The sequence below is a fragment of the Odocoileus virginianus genome, chromosome 18, assembly GCF_023699985.2.
Source record: "Odocoileus virginianus isolate 20LAN1187 ecotype Illinois chromosome 18, Ovbor_1.2, whole genome shotgun sequence".
Classification (NCBI taxonomy): Eukaryota; Metazoa; Chordata; class Mammalia; order Artiodactyla; family Cervidae; genus Odocoileus; species Odocoileus virginianus.
In genome coordinates, this window is record NC_069691.1 from 25652755 (window position 1) to 25674710 (window position 21956).

Here is a 21956-nt window from a genome sequence, read left to right on the forward strand (position 1 = left end):
GATATTGTACCAAATATCTCTGTGATTTGGGGCAGCCTATTTTTCTTCTCCAGGTCTAAATTTATGTACAAAGCATGGACTAGAGTCTTTAAGGTGTATTTCAGTTCCAATATTATCTAACCATACAAATGTACACATTAAATCTGACTCAGTATACTCATGATGAAGAATTGTTAACAATTAGAGAAATGGAAAGCATTGAGTCAATTCCCATACACACCATTAGAATATATATATATATATATATATATATATATATATATATATAGTTCCTAAACTGTCTTGCTAGTAAATCCTTCTAAAAAGTCTTTCTTTGTAGTACTACATGTATAATATGAAAGTTTTGATTATTACCCCTGAATTAAAAAAGAATGTAACACTCTCAAGTAGAAAAGCTCAGAAAACATCCTGCTGAGCTTTCTTCTTCTGGCCATACAGTATGCATACACAATTAACCTTCTTTTAACTTGACTAACTTGTTCTTTATCTGAGATTGTCAAGTTAACACTGTAATTAAAAATCTCTAATAGAGACCTGAATAGATAGCTGCTATGTGTAATGTCAGTTCAGCTCAGTTCAGTGGCTTGGTCATGTCCAACTCTTTGTGACCCCATGGACTGCAGTACACCAGCTTCCCTGTCTATCACCAACGCCCGTATCTTGCTCAAACTCTTGTCCATTGAATCGGTCGGTGATGCCATCCAACCATCTCATCCTCTCTTGTCCCCTTCTCCTCTCACCTTCAATCTCTCCCACCATCAGGGTCTTTTCAAATGAGTCAGTTCTTCACATCAGGTAGATAAAGTATTGGAGCTTCAGCTTCATCAATCCTTCCAATGAATGTTCAGGACTCTTCCTTTAGGATTGACTGGTTTGATCTCCTTGCAGTCCAAGGGACTCTCAAGAGTCTTCTCCAACACTACAGTTCAAAAGCATCAATTCTTTGGTGCTCAGCTTTCTTTATAGTCCAACCCTCACATCCATATATAACTACTGGAAAAAAAACATAGCTTTGACTAGATGGACCTTTGTTGGCAAAGTAATGTCTCTGCTCTTTAATATGCTGTCTAGATTGGTCACAACTTTTCTTCCAAGGAGCAAGCATCTTTTAATTTCATGACTGTAGTCACATGTGCAGTAATTTTGGAGCCTAAGAAAATAAAGTCTGTCACTGTTTCCACTGTTTCCCCATCTATTTGCCTTGAAGTGATGGGACCAGATGCCATGATCTTAATTTTCTGAATGTTGAGTTTTAAGCCAACTTTTTCACGCTCCTCTTTCACTTTCATCCAGAGGCTCTTTAGTTCTTCTTCACTTTCTGCCATAAGGGTGGTGTCATCTGCATATCTGAGGTTATTGATATTTCTCCTGGCAATCTTGATTTCAGTTTGTGCTTCATCCAGCCCAGCGTTTTCTCATGATGTACTCTGCATATGTTAAATAAGCAGGTGACACTATACAGCCTTGACATACTCCTTTTCCTATTTGGAACCAGTCTGTTGTTCCATGTCCAGTTCTAACTGTTGCTTCCTGACCTGAATGCAGATTTCTCAAGAGGCAGGTCAGGTGATCTGGTATTCCCGTCTCTTTAGGAATTTTCCACAGTTTGTTGTGATCCACACAGTCAAAGGATTTGGCGTAGTCAATAAAGCAGGAGTAGATGTTTTTCTGGAACTCTCTTGCTTTTTTGATGATCCAAAGGATGTTGGCAATTTGATCTCTGGTTCCTCTGCCTTTTTGAAATCCAGCTGGAACATCTGGAAGTTCACAGTTCACGTACTGTTGAAGCCTGGCTTGGAGAATTTTGAGCATTACTTTGCTAGTGTGTGAGATGAGTGCAACTGTGCAGTAGTTTGAGCATCCTTTGGCATTGCCTTTCTTTGGGATTGGAATGAAAACTGACCTTTTCCAGTCCTGTGGCCATTGCTGAGTTTTCCAAATTTGCTGGCATATTGAGTGCAGCACTTTCACAGCATCAATTTTTAAGATTTGAAATAGCTCAAGTGGAATTCCATCACCTCCACTAGCTTTGTTTGTAGTGATGCTTCCTAAGGCCCACTTGACTTCACATTCCAGGATTTCTAGCTCTAGGTGACTGATCACACCATCTTGATTATCCCTGTCATGAAGATTTTTTTTGTATATTTCTTTTGTGTATTCTTGCCACTTCTTAATATTTTCTGCTTCTGTTAGGTCCCTATCATTTCTGTCCTTATTGTCTCCATCTTTGCATGAAATGTTCCCTTGGTATCTCTAATTTTCTTGAAGAGATCTCTAGTCTTTCCCATTCTATTGTTTTCCTCTATTTCTTTGCATTGATTGCTGAAGAAGTCTTTCTTATCTCTCCTTGCTAACTTTGGAATTCTGCATTCAACCGCTTATATCTTTCCTTTTCTCCTTTGCATTTCACTTCTCTTCTTTTCTCAGCTATTTGTAAAGCCTCCTCAGACAACCATTTGGCCTTTTGGCATTTCTTTTTCTTGGGGATGATCTGGATCCCTGTCTCCTGTACAATGTCACGAACCTCCATCTATAGTTCTTCAGGCACTCTATCAGATCTAATCCCTTGAATCTATTTGTCACTTTCACTGTATAATTTTTACTTCTTCACTAAAAAAAAAAAACAACTAATATCAGGGTCACCAAATGGGCTGTCTTTGTTAGCAGATCTGGTTTATTTCTCTAAAATAGTGCTAGTCAGAATTTTATAAACAACTCTTAAAATCACCTAAAGAAACCATAGTATTTCTGACTTTTTTAACTGATGAGATTCCAAAATCGACCAAAATTCCAACAGCTACCCTTAGTTATATGAAAATATTTATAGGTATTGGCATTGGTCCTTATAGTAAAACATGATGTGGCACAACAAATATTCAAATATTATCATTAACAAGAAACTAAATCATGTTTGCCAAAATAAGCAAAACATTAGGCTATAGAATTCACAATAATATCATGTTCGCCCCACAGATTTGTGAATTTTCAAATTATGACATTTTCACAGTTTCTGTGAAACTAGCTAGCATTAGCTTGATCCAACTATGAAACATTACACTGAACATTAAGTACAAGAAGAGGAAAATTCATTTAACCAAATTGACTAAACTTGGTCAATGGCTTTAAGGCAAAGTGTTTTGAACCTTAAATTACAGGATAGTGTATTTATTATTGTGAGGAGCAGAAACATGAATAAAAAGACACAGACCCGCCTTTCAAAAAATTTAGAATCCAAACAGTTAAGCAGGACCTGGCAAGATAATGGAAGCCACATGCTTTTGCCATCCAGTAGGATGGTTTTCGGAGAAGGCACTGGCACCCACTCCAGTGCTCTTGCCTGGAAAATCCCATGGACGGAGGAGCCTGGTGGGCTGCAGTCCATGGGGTCTCGAAGAGTCAGACACGACTGAGTGACTTCACTTTCACTTTTCACTTTCATGCATTGGAGAAGGAAATGGCAACCCACTCCAGTGTTCTTGCCTGGAGAATCCCAGGGACGGGGAAGCCTGGTGGGCTGCCGTCTATGGGGTCACACAGAGTCGGACACGACTGAAGCAGACTTAGCAGCAGCAGCAGCAGGATGGTTTTGGTTTTCTCAATGCAGAGCAATGAAGGACCATGTTAAAATGCAGAGGCACTTGTCATCTCTGGAGTTTCATTGGGTTTGAATTCTGATACTTGTACCACTTGTGTGACTTTGGGTAAGATAGTTTCTTCAGTTCTTAGGTCCCTCATCCTTATGCGGAAATAATTATAGTACTGACCTCAGAGGTTTAATGTGAAAAGCAAATAAGATAGGTGTGCAGATTGCTTTGCACACAATATGTGTAGCAACAAATAAAGGTTAAATATATTTAAGGAATAAGGGATACATTAAATAAGAAAGTTGTCTTTTCCTTGGCAAGATTTAAGAAGTTAAGCACTTTGTAAAGTTGTTAGATTTAGATGCCTACATTCAAGATGGATGATATAGCATTCATGGACTAGAAAGGGGAAGAAGAATTTCTAACTCAATGCTCTGAAGCAATACTATGAGTGAGCTGGTGATCTTGGATAAATGAACAGGAAGACAATTTGGGAAATACTGATCAACTATAATACCCTAAATAAGTGTATTGTGCTTCACCCAATGGTTTGATAAAATGTCTTAGATTTTTGTAGAAAACACATAGAATGCAGAACTACAAAGAACTAGATAAACTTGTTAAGTGGCAGAACAGTTCCTAAAAAGAGTTTGGAATATGTAAATATTAATCTAAAAACAACAAAAATCAACAAACATTTTGACTTGGCTTAGATTGCTGTTTGGGGTAGAGTCGAAATACTGTAAGATTGAAAAGTCAGAAAGGGGGTTTGTATTCTCACTCTAACTTTCATTAGCTATGAATGATCTTTTCCTCCTTGACTACCAATTTCTTTATCTGTAATTGGAGGATGTGTGGATAACATGTAAAGCCTTCCACCTTTTTCTTGGCACATCCTAAGGGCTCAATAAACCATATCATTAATAACCATTGCTATGTTTACTTTCATTTCATATTTGTGATGAGGTGAAGATAGCTACAGTATTTTGTTTCCATTTTAACTCATCCTGGAAATAAAGGTATACTAAAAAAGCATTTGATTGGTATTTTATAGAAGAGATAGTTAGTTATGATTTTTCTGACATGAGACACTGTATTTTATAATTCTAGTATCTAGCCTATCTGTAGAAGATGAGCTTCTAAAATGTACTGCATATTTCTACTTTCAAACATGTCTATATGTGGGCAGAGAAGTTCCTCATACTCCAAGATTCAATGAAAACAATAATGATGACATCTTTAGTTAACTTATACACACCCTAGTATAAGTCAGGTACTGATCTAAAGGACTCTTCATATATGAACTCATTTAATCTTCACAACAGCCTAAAGAAGTTGGTACAATTATTTCTGCAGTTTGCAAATAAGACATCTCAAACACATATATCTGAATGACTTGCCTAAGATTCAGCAGCTAGTAAATAACAAAGAATCCAAGCAAGTATAGGTTTAGAATCTATGCAATTTTCCCCTGAGAATAGAACTGATTTGTTCTGAAGAAGCAATGTCAAAATGGAGGTATATTTGAAATATTTCAATTCGCACTAGATCAGACAGCAACAAAACTTAAAAAAACAAAAAGACAGAAGCATTATTTCTATTATTAGTCCTATAAGAATAAGTCATTTGGATTCCCAAACAACTGGTTTTTAAATTAACTCTGGAACATAACATACTCAGAAAATGCTGATTCTATATAATAGCTGAACCATAAAGCAGAATCATTAGTATCATAAGTTATTATGAACAAAGGCATATAGGAGTTCAGAAGAAAAATAAGGCTTTGTTTTGATGGGGAATATCCAAGAAAGCTTTAGGGTGAAAGTGAGCTGAATCTTAATGTATAAAATAGAAACACTGAGGAGCCAAAGGGGAAACAGGAGAGAATGAAATTAAATTTTCTATAATCTCCATCTCATTTGTTTGCTTAATCCTCATCTTATTTGACTTTAATGGCATTTTGGTTTCTGAATGATCTTTGTGTACCTTTTCTATATATATAGATACTTGCTTTTTTATTAGAATCATAAGAAGCATTAATCCCAAAATAAGGTTAACAGGGAATATGGGAAGTGGGATCATGTCTTTTATGCTGAGAATGCAACATTTTTAGCAGATAAGAGTATTTGAATATACTAGGGAACTTCTAAACTTTGCAACCTTCATTTATAAAATTTGCATTTAGAAACATCAATTAAAAACAATTTGGCTTATTTTGTAATTCATCACATATTTTTACTAGTAATAGTTATAAGTGGTGAGCTGATAGATCAAATATCTTAGCAAGCATAGGAAGTAATTATTTTAAACAATTATCATTTTAAGATTAGAAGCTAACTGTGAAGCTGCAATAAAAAAGGCACTTGGTAGAGAATTTTATCAGAAGTATTATTATGATAAATAACACATTAGAGAAAAGATATGTAAGATAACAAAGCTGTGTTAATAGCAAAGTTTTGTTGCAAAGTATTAAAAATTGATAACCTTGTAATTGTTTAACAGAGATTAGACATTTAAATTTTTTTAATCTATTTGCTAATCTGTTTTCTCACTTTATTCTCCCATTAACAATAAATAGCTTGTAGCTTCTAGAAGAACCAAAATAAAGTATGTAGGCGAGAGCACTGCTGAGGGATAATAATTTCATAGCAGCGGCAGCTCAATTCAATCAACATTTAAATCTAGAGGCATCTGCTGCTCCAGATCAAAATATTAACCCGTTGTTAGATTTCTCACATACTCATGACGAACACCATCCATGATTCAGAAATGAAAATTAAATCTCTCATTGAGAAATCTTTTCCTAGTTGTTCCATTGTTTTGAGTGTGTTATAATTTTATTTAAAAAGAAGTGACCATACTGAGTAAAAAACAATTCAATCTTATTATAAGGGGAATATCAAGTGAATATAATACAATGTTCAAATATTTCATCCATCCATCCATCCATTCAAACCAATATTTGTTGAGTGCCAATTACATATCAGGCATTACAACTGGTTCTAAGACCTAATGAAAGGAAGGAGTTCAGATGTGTTATAGACTTACCTTATGTTAGCCACTGTATGCGTTTTCAGACACAGTCCCTGGCCTCAAGAGGTTCAAAACCTAATTAGAAAAATAGAAATAAAAACTTATTTTTAAAAATATTTCAAACCCTAAGTTATCTTCAACATATCATATTTTCACCATTTTTTTTTTAGGGGGGTGGACAGAGAGGAGAAAAAACAAGATGGTTAATAAGAAGTTGGTATCAATTTTATGTCATATAATTTTTAATTGAAAGAGTGAAATACCAACTCAGTATGAATGTTCGTTTGTCCACATGCTGGAAAGTAATGACTATTGAGCATTCTTTGCAATGTTGAATGGGATTATCATGTCTAACATAAAGTGGTTACCTTAGCTACTTACAACATCTATTTCTTCAAGTCTAATGAGTGTCATAGTTGCTCCCTGAAATTACATAATACACTTCAAATTTCCCATCCTCTGGTCTTTATGGTGGTTCAAGCCTCCAAGTTTCTTAAGGGAATCACTTAAACCATAGTAGCCAATATAAAGTACATCTTTGCCTTTCCTACTGATCTTGGGACTAACTCACAAGGAAGAATTCTAAATCTTACCAGCATTACATTTATGGAAAATAGTCTCACTATTAATTTTTCAAAATTCATACACTGAAATGTGTAGAAAAGCGCTTTGTTTTAATTTCCTGATGAAATTAAGAATAGAATATCCTAATGATTCCTTTTGTTTTTTAGAATAGTTTCCTTCTGCCTAGACCACCTTCTTCTAAACTCTTCACATGTTCAATTCTTATTTCTTCTTCAATTCACAGAGAAGTCATCATCTCATGGAGAAAGCCTTCCTTGACATCCTGCTTCCTTCAAGTTACACTTTAACGTATTTTTTAGATAATGCAACAGTTCTGTGTATTTCCTTATCACATTATCTTGTATCATAGAAACTGGCTAGTTGTTTAGAAAACTGTTTCAATTTCCTCTTATTACAGAGTCAGGTTATATATGTGTGTGTGTGTGTGTGTGTGTGTGTGTATATATATATATATATATATATATATATATTTTATTTCCAGATAGATGTGAGATGTGACTGATTCCTCACAAGGGAATACAGCTAGATATATACCATGCTGCATCAGTTCAGGCCTTAAAAACATCTTATACATGATCCTTTATTCTTTGTTCCTATCTGTAGCTGGAATCCCTGAGGGCCTACAGAAGGAAAGATTCCTAAGAAGGAAAGAGCTTAGTCTTTTGTGCATGCGTGCTAAGTTGCTTCAGTTGTGTCTGATTGTTTGAGACCCAATGGACTGTAGCTGCCAGGCTCTTCTGTTCATGGGATTCTCTAGACAAGAACACTGGAGAGGGTTGCCATGCCCTCCTCCAGGGGATCTTACCAACCCAGGGATTGAACCCACATCACCTGCAGCCCTTGCATTGCAGGCAGATTCTTTAACACTGAGCCACTGTGGAAGCCCACCTAGTCCTTTAGTCACATCTTTCAGAATCACTCCTTATTTCTACTAATAAAATCTATTCAAACTAGAGTGTTACAAAGATGACTATCACCTGACCATGACTAGAAACATCATTGGCTCTGGGATTTCATGTAAATGAGAACTAAATTTTAGTTATTTTTTTAAAGTTGAAGTTTAGTTGATTTATAATATTATATAAGTTACAGATGTACAATGCAGTGATTTATAATTTCAAAGGTTATATTCCATTTATAGTTATTCTGAATGTTAATATGGAATACTGGAATATTACCTACATTGTACAATATTGCCTTGCAGTTTATTTTATACATAATAGTTTGTATCTCTTAATACCCTACCCCTATAATGACCCTCCACTATGCCCTCTCCCCATTGGTAACCACGAATTTGTTCTCTATATCTGTGAGTCTATTTTTGTTGTTGTTGTTATCTTCATTAGTTTGCTGTAGCTTTTAGATTCCACAAATAAAGTGATATCATGCAGTATCTGACTTTCTTTGTCTGACTTATTTCTGAAGTTCATCCATGATGCTGCAAATGGGAAAATTTTCTTTGTTTTTATGATTATAAAAGCAGTCCTTTGTGTGTGTGTGTGTGTATGTGTGTGTGTGTGTGTGTGTGTGTGTGTATGTATACCACATCTTAACAAATAATTTAAAAATTTTCATGGAAACACAAAAGACCCAAAATGGCCAAAACAAAATTGAGAAAGAAGAATGAAGCAAAAGGAATCATGCTTAATGACTTCAGACTACATTGCAAAGCTACAGTCATCAAAACAATATGGTACCTGCACAAAAACAGATCAGTAGAACAGAATAGAGAGCTCATAAATAAACTGATGCACTATGGTCAATTAATCTATAACAAAGGAGGTAAAAATATACAGTGGAGATAAGACAGTATCTTCAATAAATGGTGTTGGGAAAACTGACAGCTGCATGAAAAGAATAAAATCAGAAAATTCTCTAACACCATATTCAAAAATATATTCAAAATAGATTAACAACATAAATGTAAGGCCAGGCATTATAAAACTTTTAGAGGAAAACATAGGCTGAACACTCTTTGACATAAATCACAACAATACTTTCTTTTTTTTTGGATCTGTCTCCTAAAGCAAAATAAATGCAAAAATAAACAAATGGGACCTAATTAAACTTAAAAGCTTTCTAAGTATCAAAGGAAGCCATTATAAAAAAAAGAAAAGCCAACCTGATGAATGAGAGAAAATGTTTGCAAATGCTATGAACAATAAGTGGTTAATATCCATAGTATAGAAACAGTGGATACAATTCAACAACAAAAACAAACAAACAAAAACACCCTGGTTTAAAAAAAATGGGCAGAAGACTGAAATAGACATTTTTCTAGAGAGAACATGCAGATAGCCAACAGGTATATGAAAAGATGCTCAATATTATAATCAAATTAAAACCACAATGAGATATCATTTCACATCTGTCAGAATGACTATCATCAAAAAGAATGCAAGGGGACTTCCCTGGTGGTCCAGTGATTAAGACTCTGCCTTTCCACTGCAGGGGGTAAGGGCTTGATCCCTGATCGGGGAATCAAGATCCCACAAGCTGCACAGTGAAAAAAAATAAAAAATAAAAAACTAACAAATGTTGGCAAGGATGTAGAAGGGAGCTGTCATACACTGTTGGTAGGAATGTACGTTGATGCAGCCACTGTGAAAAACAGTATGAAGACTTCCCCAAAAATTAAAAATAGAAGTAACTATGATCCAGCAATTGCAATAAGGGTATATATCCAAAAGAAATAAAAACACTAATTAAAAAAGATACATGCACCCCAATGTTCACCACAACATTGTTTGCCATTGCCAAGATACAGAAATGATGTAAGAGTTTACCAATAGATGAATGGATAAATTTTAGTTCTTGGAGCCATTAAAATAGTGAGTAAATTATTATAGCACTTAGCCTACACAGACTGTGATTATTTAATCTGCTTGGTCTCCCCCACTATAAACTAGAGTACTCTCATAGATACGGGTTTTGTTCTGTTCTAGAATAGAGCCTGAACACAGTATATGGCACATGATGACCATTTCTATTTTTAAATAAGTTGACTAGTATATGGTAAAATGTACCAGGAAGATTTCATAGGAAATATTGTCCTAAATACTGTTTTCACAGTTTTTACGTTGGGGAGGGGTGATGCAAGACTTCATTTGACACAATCTTCAACATACTTTTTGGTAAAGACTTTAAAGGTAGAACTTGATTTTGCTTCAGAGTTCAAAGCAAGTGGTAACATTAAAAAATAATAATAATAATTGCAAAACTGTTTTTCAGACTTCTATTTGCAGTTTTGGGTGGGATGGTGAGAGCATTTGTAAAATATTAGTCAGAAGTAACTGACTCAAAAGCTCCTTGCTGTAGCTGCAGTGATTTGAAATGTCCTTCAAACCGCCACTGGGGATTTAGCGCCAATGGAGAGAAAATGAAAGGTAATTTTCTTTCCTGTTCAAAACAATAACCAATCACAGAATCCAAGACCTTCTGCTCTTCTCATAGTACAATGAAATAGCTTTTGAAGTTCAGACAAAAATAGAGACACCTGACAAGCAATAGGAAGCCTCAGTCAGCAAGCACCCATATACTTATTGCCAACACATCTCTTTCTCCCCTTCATTCTACATCCAGAAACACTTTATACACTGACTCCTTTTGGGAAACCACCTGTTTCAGGCCACTTCCGAAAGGGCTCTTCATAAATCTCACCCATCTGTCTTTTTTTTATCATCCACATACTGGTTAAATTTAGTTCTGTTTGTCAGAACCTAGCTTTCAGACACATAGTTCCTTTACTTTCAGCCCTATTTAAAACAGCAAAATATAGAGAAGATGGTCAGATCTCTCTGCCTCTTTTCTGACGAATTAAAAAGAGAAGCCTTTTCCTGCTGACATGCAACTGCAATGCCTTTTAACCTGAGTAAAAATCCTCAGGCCCTATTCCACAACTCATTTAGATTATTGCTGGATGACACCTTTAGGCTAGATTTTATGAAAGCTTTTTTGTAGTTCACTTGCATCAGTGTTAATATATCATTTACATTGGCAAAGCACTTGTCTCTTTATTGTCAGGTAAATGTACAACTGGATTTGCCAGTTGAAGCTGTTTCTCAGAGTTTTCATAGACATGAATGCAACTCTTCTGCCTCCCAGACTATTTAAAGCTACCTTTTGTCTCTGAGGACAAATATCAACGTAATCACCTAGTGATCTAGTAGAGGAGACAACAGAAAGCATGTACTAGCCAGAAAGGGAAAAGATTCAATTCTCTCTAAGTCATGCTTCATGTTTAGGTCAACCGAACTTTGTACATGTGGCCAAAGTACAAATTATTCTCAATCATCTTTTCTTTTTTGAAGACTGAGGATAAAATAGATGACAAATTTTCCTAAGTGGCAGAAAATGGATTTTTGGCAGTTGATTTCACCAAGAAAGCATGCCCTTCAGCTCATGGAATATGCCTGATGCAGGCGAGAGAATGAACACACAAAAAAGGAACTGGTGTAACGCCATGGGTCCTTCCACCTCTGTGTGTGTGTGCACGCCAAGTCGCTTCAATCATGTCTCACTCTGCATGACTCTATGGACTGGAGCCTGTCAGGCCCCTCTGTCCATGGGATTCTCTACTCCATGGGATCTTCCCAACCCAGGGATGGAACCTGGAATGTCTTAAGCCTCCTACATTGGAAGGTTCTTTACCACTAGCGTCGCCACCTGGGAAACCCAGTTCTGACTAATTGTCGCAGCTAAGGAAGCTCTAAGAGCTAAGGTCAATAGCTGTCAACAGCAGAACTGTCCATGGTGAGGTGTAATCTTGGCTGATGCACTTTTAGTATTTCCGGATGTATACCGGAAATTGTTCTAAGAACTTCTGAAGGTTTCCCTTTACTTTGGGAAAACCCCAGGGTTTATTTTTTTCCCTCCACAGAAAAAACAAACATCTCATAAATAGCTTTTCCTTTAGTGTGTTTTACATCCAAAGACTATCATCTTTTATTTTATTTTTTAAACAAAGTGAGCTAGAACCAAATCATGTTATTTTACTTTCTGACTCATAAAAAATACTTTAGATTTCCTCACTGTAATTTTTATCTTTGCTATATGGCATCCCTTCTGTTATAATGTGAAAATTTCAAGTTTCATTAATGACTTGTAGCTTTATTTTATGCAATAGGCTAATTTTAATTAAAATACTTCAAACTTTAAAAGGCATTTTAACAGAAAATCTGGAATTCAATTTATATGCTCTAGTGTGATGCGTTTTACAACTCTATTTAAACTAGAAAAAAGTTTACTTCATATGAAAATTTTTCTGCTGTTAACCCTATTTTAAAACCCCCCCAAATCTGGATTATCAAAATAGCATGCCATTTTAAAACTGTTTCTACATTAACCATTAACACAAGTAGATGTGACCCTTTAAAGTAGTTAAAAATGACTTTTAATATCAATATTAAAGAGATTTCATCAGTAGAGATTTCATTCATCAGGAGAGATTCACTTTTATTTGGAATTGTTCGCATATGTTTTTCTTTGGTGCCATTTTCATAGATTCAAGTTGGTACTAGATAAGTAATGGTAAGTAAGCAAACATTCAGGAAAAAATAAAATTTGAAACATCTAAAAGTACCTGTGTTGAAAAGTATCAAATATGTTTTTCATATGCATATCATAGAGTAGAAAAGCAGGTTAGATCAGGAAGAGAATATGTTTTACAGTTTTGTCTTGTCAAACATGTCAAACCCCCTAAGTAACATATTTTTTGTCCCTTCCTTCTTGCCCTCTCTTTCTTTTTTATTTTGTTCCTTTTATACTATATATATGTAGTAGATTGAATGATTTGGAGCTTTGTTAACTGAACAACAAATCCTCTCTTAAACCACATTGCAATTAACATAGAAACTGAAGAAAAATATTCTACAATAATGAAGATTACTGTAGCATAAGAGTTTTATAACACATATGGCAGGATATACAAACTGGGATAGCAATTGGGCCTCTCATCACTAAAGGATGAGAGGTTTTTTGACCATGTGTTCCCATATGGTTTTTTTTTAAAAAATAAGCAAGAGATTTTTGGAAGCCCAAGTACTTTTTAAAGCATTCAAAGTACAGTGCACTTATAGAAAAGTGCATAAGGAATGAATCACACAAAAGCAGACACCAGTGTAACCACATCCCAGGTCAAAATATAGAATATTTCCACTGCGACAGAAACCTCATGCTACCCCACAAGTCCATTTCTCCTCTTCATCAAAGGTAAACAAAAGCATTATCTTGATTTTTAACCCTATAGTTCAGAGTTGCCTTGAACCTTATATAAATATAATCACATATTACTTATTGCATTGTGTCTGGCTAATTTTTTTTTTTTTTTTTTTTTGTGGCCATGCAGCCCAGCGTTGCACATCCTATAGTGCAAGTGGAGACTCATTCCCAGGAAAGTCTCCCACACTTTCTATACCCTTTCTTTTGTTGATGAACATTGGGTCATTTCTAGTTTAGAGCAATTACAATTAATGCTGCAATAAACATACTTGTAAGTATTTCTTGGTACACGTGTTGTATATAATGAGTGGAATTGCTGGATCAACTGGCATGCATATGTTCAACTTTAGTAGATAATGCCAAACTGTTTTCCAAAGTGGCTGTAGCAATTAAACTCCCCTGAAATATATGTGTTCTTTGCCAGTATGTGCAAAGGGGTACTTGCTTTAAATGTCTAGATTCGATCAGTGAAATAGGAGAGAAGGAATGAAGGCTTGAGGTGGAAAAAGGAAGACTGCTGATCCAGAGTTCAGATGACTGGTAAGAGAACAATGACTGTGCTGTGAGGAGTCAAGATTTGAATGTCACTGCCAAGGGTTTTCCCTTAAAGTTGGAGAACCCAAGAAGGGTTGGTGAGTCAAGTGAAAAGCAAGGTAATATGTAGATTTATGAGGGTGCAAATTAATCTGGCAATAGAATTTTTGTGCAAAATAAATTGTGTGTGTAGAATAGACACAGATGATGTTCTTTCACAGGTAAATAAAACCAATACATAAAATAGGAAGAGTCTATGTACGAGGATCATTAGAAATATCTAGAGTGATAGCTTAAAGAGGAAACATATCACAAGAGTAAGTTTGCTACAAAGAACTACTTTAATATCATTCTATTCTGAATACATCTTATTCTTCTTTTGTGATCAATTTTGAACATATTGTGTCACAGAAAAGATATATGATTATACTATTTTTTGATATGGGAATTTCCCACTGGTGTTTACTGAATTGTTTTAGTAAGTGATTGCTTTATAGGTAATTATTTTATGTTTATCCAATAAAGTCTGCCTTTAAAAAATATCCTCTAGAGTGTGAGCAATCACAGGATTTTACAGTTGAAGGAGATCTAGGACAATATCTAGTTAAACCTTCTCATTTCACAGAAGAGCAAGTCGAGGTGTACAATTGCCCAGTTACTTGATCAGGCTAAGGTACTAGTTAATGCTAATGCAGAAGAATCCAGGCCTTTTGACCTATAAGATAGTCATCATAAATTCACTTTATTAAAGAAACAGTGAAAAGTATCCTTCTTGACTTTCCTTACCTGGCCTATTTCTACACATCTATCAGAACTTATCAGAGTTCATCTACTTTAAGATATCCTGATCTCTTTACTTTCATCTACTTTAAGATCTCTGAACTCCTCTCTCCTCAAGTCTGAGTTACATGTCTTATTATGCCTTCACTGACATTTTATCATGACTTCTATCCTGAAAATTATCTATATACTTATCTCTTTGCCCACCATATTGAGAAACCAGAAGATAAGGACTGCTTTTTTCTCTGCTCTTAGGCCTTATTGTTTTGCAAAAACTTAGTATACAATAGTACTTGTTAAATATTCATAGAATGAGCTAAATGTATCAGAAATTGGCTCATAATCATTTTGATATGTACTTAGGTAGAAATGGAAAACAAGACTTTACCCATTGTGTTAGTCTCTTGGGCTGCTTATTGAAACTTCTCTTCTTTTCAGACACGTGGTAGAAATATAGTTACTTGTACCCTTGAAATTAGTGTGGCTCTGTTATTTGAGGAGAAGTAACACATGTTACTTAAATGCAGAAGTCTTTAATTGCCATCAACTTGCTCTTCCCTCCCTCCGGTTCCAATGAACTTGGAGAATCTCTGGGTGAGGAAAACGGTCCTTAGCCAACCCATAATAGACATGTAGGATGACTGAGAAGTAAAATTTTATTGTTTTAAGTCAACAGGATTTTAGAGGTGCTACTGAAGTATAACCATGACCAGCTTAATTGGAACAGACAGAGACCAGGGACTCCAGGAGTAAGTGAGCCTTTGTATGTGGAAGAGGTAGGACCCATTGGGTCCAAAGGGTGGACTGTGGTAGACAGCTTCTAGAATGTTATCTCAAAGGTCTTCATCTCCAGCATTTGTGTGCTTGTGGCATTCCCTCTCCCTTGAATGTGAGTTAGACCTGGGATTTTTTTTACACACACACACACACACACACACACACACATACACACACATGCACACAGGATGCAAAAGTGATAGAATGTTGATTATGAATTTAGATTTTTAAAAGACTGTAGCTTCCTTCTTGATCATTCTTCTGATGTTTTCTTTCTTGGATCTAAGATCATGGCATCCGGTCCCATCACTTCATGGCAAATAGATGGGGAAACAGTGGAAACTGGCTGACTTTTTCTGGGCCCCAAAATCACTGCAGGTGGTGATTACAGCAATGAAATTAAAAGATGTTTACTCCTTGGAAGGAAAGTTATGACCAACCTAGACAGCATATTAAAAAGCAGAGACATTACTTTGCCAACAAAGGCCCGTCTAGTCAAGGCTATGATTTTGCCAGTGGTCATGTATGGATGTGAAAGTTGGACTATAAAGAAAGCTGGACTATAAAGAAAGATGTTGAAGCTGAAACTTCAGTACTTTGGCCACCTGATGAGAAGAGCTGACTCATTGGAAAAGACCCTGATGATGGGAAAGATTGAGGGCAGGAGGAGAAGGGGATGACAGAGGATGAGATGGTTGGATGGCATCACCGACTCGATGGACTTGGGTTTGGGTGGACTCTGGGAGTTGGTGATGGACAGGGAGGCCTGGAGTGCTGCGGTTCATGGGGTCGCAGAGAGTCGGACACGACTGAGTGACTGAACTGAACTGATCTTGATCTGGAGAAGGTGAGCTGCCATTTGGTGAGTTAATTTATTGAAAAACCTACATGGCAAGTGATTAATGACTGACTCTGGTTTACATCAAAGAGGGTGTAAGGTTTGTAAATGGTCAATGAATGAGCTTGAAAGTGGATCTTCTGGGCTTTGCCAAGAGTCATATTATACTTGGATCATCTTCGATTTGAGCTTGAAGTGACCCCATCCCTGGCTGATACTTTGACTGTAATATTGTGAGAGATCCTGAGTCAGAGGCATCCAACTACACAACCTTAATTCAAAACTCACAGAAACTATGAGACAACAAAAAAATGTGTTGTTTCAAGCTGCTCTGTTTTGAGATAATTTGTTACACAGCAATAAAAAACTAGCACATTTTGTAATTCCCTGTGTAAGTATATTGTTAACAATAGTGAGAACACATTTAGTTTATGTCAGAATTAAAATTTTTTCCTTTAATTCTTTATTTATAGAAGAACCATAATATAGTTACACCTTAATGGTGGATATATGAATCCAAAGCCATATCAGAATCAAATTCTTACTTTAGTTGTTTGAATCAGTTAATGATATAAAAAAATGTACAGATGAGAACAAGGATTTCTGAATCTAAGTAAGATAATTACAAACATAATAGTGATCAATATTTGAGATACTCGGAAGTCAGGTATTTAGGACCTCTTTGATTTTTCCAGATACAAGAAAACTTGATTTGTACATTAAGAAGAAACATGGACTATATTAGACCATTTTCATGTTGCCCCTATGTAAACTGATTTTACCTAAATAGCTAACCCAATTCTTGTACTGCTTCTGAAAACTTTATCAAAATATGGTCAAAAGAGTGCAGGGACAGTAAGCAATGAGGCCTCTCAGGCTATTTGAGTCATATGAATCTAAAAATGAGGGCATGACACCTACACATTTTCCCATAGCTGTTCAATATCAAAAATCCAGGACAGTGCATATTTGGTAAATCAGAGAGTTAATGTCAAATCTATATAGTAAAGATAAAAAAAAGAAAAAGCTCTGAGGAAAAAATTACAAAGCATTTGGGAGAAAGAAAGACAGCAGGTCTCGTGTGAAAAAATAAACTCTCATGCTGAAAAATTTTCCACTAGCAGCCTTATGACAATACAAAAAGGCTTGAGCCCCACAGAGGGATGCTGCTTAGGTATTAAGCTAATAAGAGATTGGAAGACAGTTATCCTAGCTAATAAAAGGATTTTCATAGGTGAATACAATTGTTTTCACATGTTTGAAGCCTACCCTGTTTCAATCCCACCAGGCATTCCTGATGAATACTGCATTTTCTGTGGAAGCAACAATTCATAATTTCCCTTTATTCTTATTTGTTACTACAAAAGACTCAATCTCAGGGGCTTTGATTAAGATGATGAGACAAAGAATAAAACAAATAGAGTCTGTTAAATGTCTGCCTGAAACTAGAGCTGCACCACTTAAAATGAAAGGCTCTTCAAAACCAATAATGAAATAATCACCCTTTCTGCAAGACTGATAAGAAAATGAAGACGAGATGTAGATTTGGGGAAACTAATTTACACTGTTGGAGGAAAGATGAGGAAGAAGAGCAACTACAGAAAATCAACTGTTAATAAATATCAGCGACTGCAGAGAAATCACAAGATAAGCTGTTAGCATATGTTCCTCCAGCTAGAATATGGCAATCATTTCTCTGAGAAGAGAAGCTGATAAGCACCCCCCCAATCCCCTCCAACAGGCAATCATTTTGCATTTTACATTATTTGAAAAGAGCTTGATTATTTTCCTTTGAAAGAAACCAGATTGATTCACATTTACCTGTCAACAGAATGTTCTATTCCTCTGTTTTGCCTGCCTATTTAAAGGCATATGACCTGACTATGAAATTCTATAGACAAATATTTCATCAGATGTAAGTAAATAATAATGAATGACTAGCTCTTTTTTTATGTGTTTTTTTTTTGTGCTAAATTAAAATCCACAGCCTGGTAAATATGACTGATATTCACAGTGAAGGATTGAGATCATGAATATTGTTTTATTCAAGGTCAGATATAATATTCAAAAATCATATCCAGAGGGAAAATTTCCACATGAAAATGATAATCATGTTATTTGAAATCTAGTTTAAAAAGGGAACAACATAACATATGATCTCTTGTCATTTTGTAAACCTGTACACATATTTAAAGGTTGCTCTATCAAGTAGGGATAGACAAAATAAATGTGCAAAGACAAGAAGTAGGTAGCTTCTCAACCAGGTTATATGGGTTTGATTTTACTTATTGAAGTAGAGTCCTAGGATCCAGAGTTTTAGTGAGATGGTGGTTAAAGAAGAACTTATTTGTGTAGCATTTCTCAATATTATACATATATTACACATTATTATCCACTCATGGATCACATGGAGAAGGCAATGGCAACCCACTCCAGTACTCTTGCCTGGAAAATCGTATGGATGGAGGAGCCTGGAAGGCTGCAGTCCATGGGGTCGCTAAGAGTTGGACACGACCGAGTGACTTCACTCTCACTTTTCACTTCTCTGCATTGGAGAAGGAAATGGCAACCCACTCCAGTGTTCTTGCCTGGAGAATCCCAGGGATGGGGGAACCTCCTGGGCTGCTGTCTATGGGGTTGCACAGAGTCGGACATGACTGAAGGGACTTAGCAGCAGCAGCAGCAGCCTGGATCACAGTCTTGTGGCGAAGGGGCTTCCATAACTTACTGAAGCTATGAGCCCTGCCATGCAGGTCCACTCAAGACTGACATATCACAGTGAAGAACTCTGAGAAAATGTGGTCCACTGGAGGAAGAAACGGCAAATCACACCAGTATTCTTGCCTGGAGAACCCCAGAAACAGTATGAAAATGCAAAAAGATATGACACTGGAAGATGAGCCCTTTAGGTCTGAAGGTATCCAGTATATTAATGGACAGGAGCAGAGGGCAATTACTAATAGCTCCAGGAAGAATGAAGTGGCTGGGCGAAAGCAGAAATGACACTGTTATGGATGTATCTGATAGGGAAAGTAAAGTCTGATGCTGTAAAGAACAATATTACATAGAAACCTGGAATGTTAGATCCATGAATCAAGGTAAATTGGATGTGCTCAAGCAGGAGATGGCAAGAGTGAACATCAACATCTTAGGAATCAGTGAACTAAAATGGATGGGAATGGGCAAATTTAATTCAGATGACTATTATGTCTACTACTGTGGGCAAGAATCCCTTAGAAGAAATGGACTAGCCCTCATAGTCAACAAAAGATTCCCAAACGACAGAATGATCTTGGTTCATTTCCAAGGCAAATCATTTAAGATCACAGTAATTGATTCTATGCCCCAACCACCGATGCCAAAGAAGAGGTTGATCAGTTATATGAAGACCTAGAAGAGCTTCTAGAATTAACACCAAAAAAGATGTCCTTTTCATTAGAGGGAATGGAATGCAAAAACAGGAAGTCAAGAGATATCTGGAATAACAGGCAAGTTAAGCCCTGGAGCACACAGTGAAGCAAGGCGAAGGCTAACATTGATTTGTCAAGAGAACGTGCTAGTCACAGCAAACACCCTCATCCAACAACCCAAGAGATGACTCTACACATGGATATCACCAGATGGTCAATAAGGAAATCAGATTTATTATGCACTTTGCATCTGAAGATGGAGAAGCTCTATAAGTCAGCAAAAACAAGATCTGGTGCTGACTGTGGCTCAGATCAAGAGCTCCATATTGCAAAATTCAGGCTTAAATTGAATAAAGTAGGGAAAATCACTAGGTCATTCAGGTATGACCTAAACAAATCTCTTATAATTAAACAGTGGAGATGACAAATAGATATAAGGAATTAGATCTGGTAAATAGAGTACCTGAAGAATGATGTAACATTATACAGGAGTAAGGGAGTAAGAAAACCATCTCAAAGAAAGAGAAATGCAAGAAGGACAAAGTGGTTGTCTAAGGAGGCTTTACAAATAGCTGAGTAAAGAATAGACGTGAAAGGCAAGAGAGAAAGGGAAAGATATATTCAATTGAATGCAGAGTTCCACAGAATAGCAAGGAGAGATAAGAAAGCCTTCTTAAATTAACAATGAAAAGAAATAGAGGAAAACAATAGAATGGGAAAGATAGAGATCTCTTCAAAAAAATTAGAAATATCAAGGGACTATTGCATGCAAGGATGGGCATGATAAAGGACAGAAATACTAATGACCTAATAAAAGCAGAAGATATTAAGAAGAGGTAGAAGAATACACAGAAGAACTATACAAAAAGGGTCTTAATGAACCAGATAACCACCATGGTGTGGTCCCTCACATATAGTAGGACATCTTGGAATGTGAAGCCAACTGGGCCTTAGGAAGCATTACTACAAACAAAGGTAGTAGAAGTAATGGAATTTCAGCTGAGCTATTTAAAATCTTAAATGATGATGCAATAAATTGCTGTACTCAATATGCCATCGAATTTGGAAAACTCAGCAGTGGCCACAGGACTAGAAAACATCGATTTTCATTCCAGTCCCAAAGAAGGGCAATGCTAAAGAATGTTCACACAACCTTACAATTGTAGTCATTTCACATGCTAGTAAGGTTTTGATCCAAATTCTTTAAGTTAGGTTTCAGTAGTTCGTGAACTGAGAACTTAAAGATGTACAAGCTCAGTTTAGAAAAGGCAGAGGAACCAGAGCTCAAATTGTCAACACTCACCGGATTATGGAGAAAGCAAGGTGATTCAGAGAATCACCTACTTTTGCTTTTTTGACTACACATTAGCCTTTGACTCTGCAAATTGCAAAAAACTGTAGAAAATTCTTAAAGAGCTAGGAACACCAGACCACCTTACCTGTCTCCTGAGAAATCTGCATACAGGTCAAGAAGCAACAGTTTGAACTGGATATAGAACAAGGGATTGGTTCAAAACTGGGGAAAGAGTATGGCAAAGCTTTATATTGTCACTCTGCTCATTTAATTTATATGCAAAATGTCAGGCTGGATAAATTATAAGCTGGAATCAAGATTGCCAAGAGAAATATCAACAATCTCAGATATGCTGATAATACCATTATAATAGCAGAAAATGAAGAGGAATTAGAGTCTATTCATGAGGGTGAAAGAGAAGAGTGAAAAAGCTGGCTTAAAACTCAATTTTCAAGAAACTAAGATCATGGCATCCAGCCCCCACTTCATGGGAAATAGAAGGGGGAAAAGTGTAAATCGTGATAGACTTTATTTTTTGGGGCTCCAAAATCACTGGTGACTGCAGCCACAAAATTAAAAGATGCTTCTTGGAAGGAAACCCATGACAAACCTGGATAGCATATTAAATAGCAGAGACTTCACTTCACTGGCAAAGGTCCATATAGTCAAAGCTTTGGTGTTCCCGGTAGTAATGTTTGGAGGTGATAGTAGGACCATAAAGAAAGCTGAGTGCTGAAGAATTGCTTTCGAACTATGGGGCTGGGGAAGACGACTGGACTCTTGCATTGGAGGGTTCTTTGGACTGCAAGGAGATCAAAGTAGTCAATCCTAAAGGAAAGCAGTCTTGAATATTCATTGCAAAGACTGATGGTGAAGCTGAAGCTCCAATACTTTGGTCATCT

At 36.2% G+C, this 21956-nt stretch overlaps 1 protein-coding gene across 38 annotated transcripts in view; it reads right to left on the reverse strand.

The window, feature by feature from the left end:
* PTPRD (protein tyrosine phosphatase receptor type D) overlaps positions 1 to 21956 on the reverse strand; it is a 2322816-nt gene that overhangs the window by 847249 nt on the left and 1453611 nt on the right. For all 38 annotated transcript variants that reach the window (XM_070480470.1, XM_070480471.1, XM_070480507.1 and 35 more), the window contains one exon: positions 6633 to 6692. The gene's annotated coding sequence lies outside the window, so the exon portion shown is untranslated. The remainder of the gene's footprint in view (positions 1 to 6632; positions 6693 to 21956) is intronic.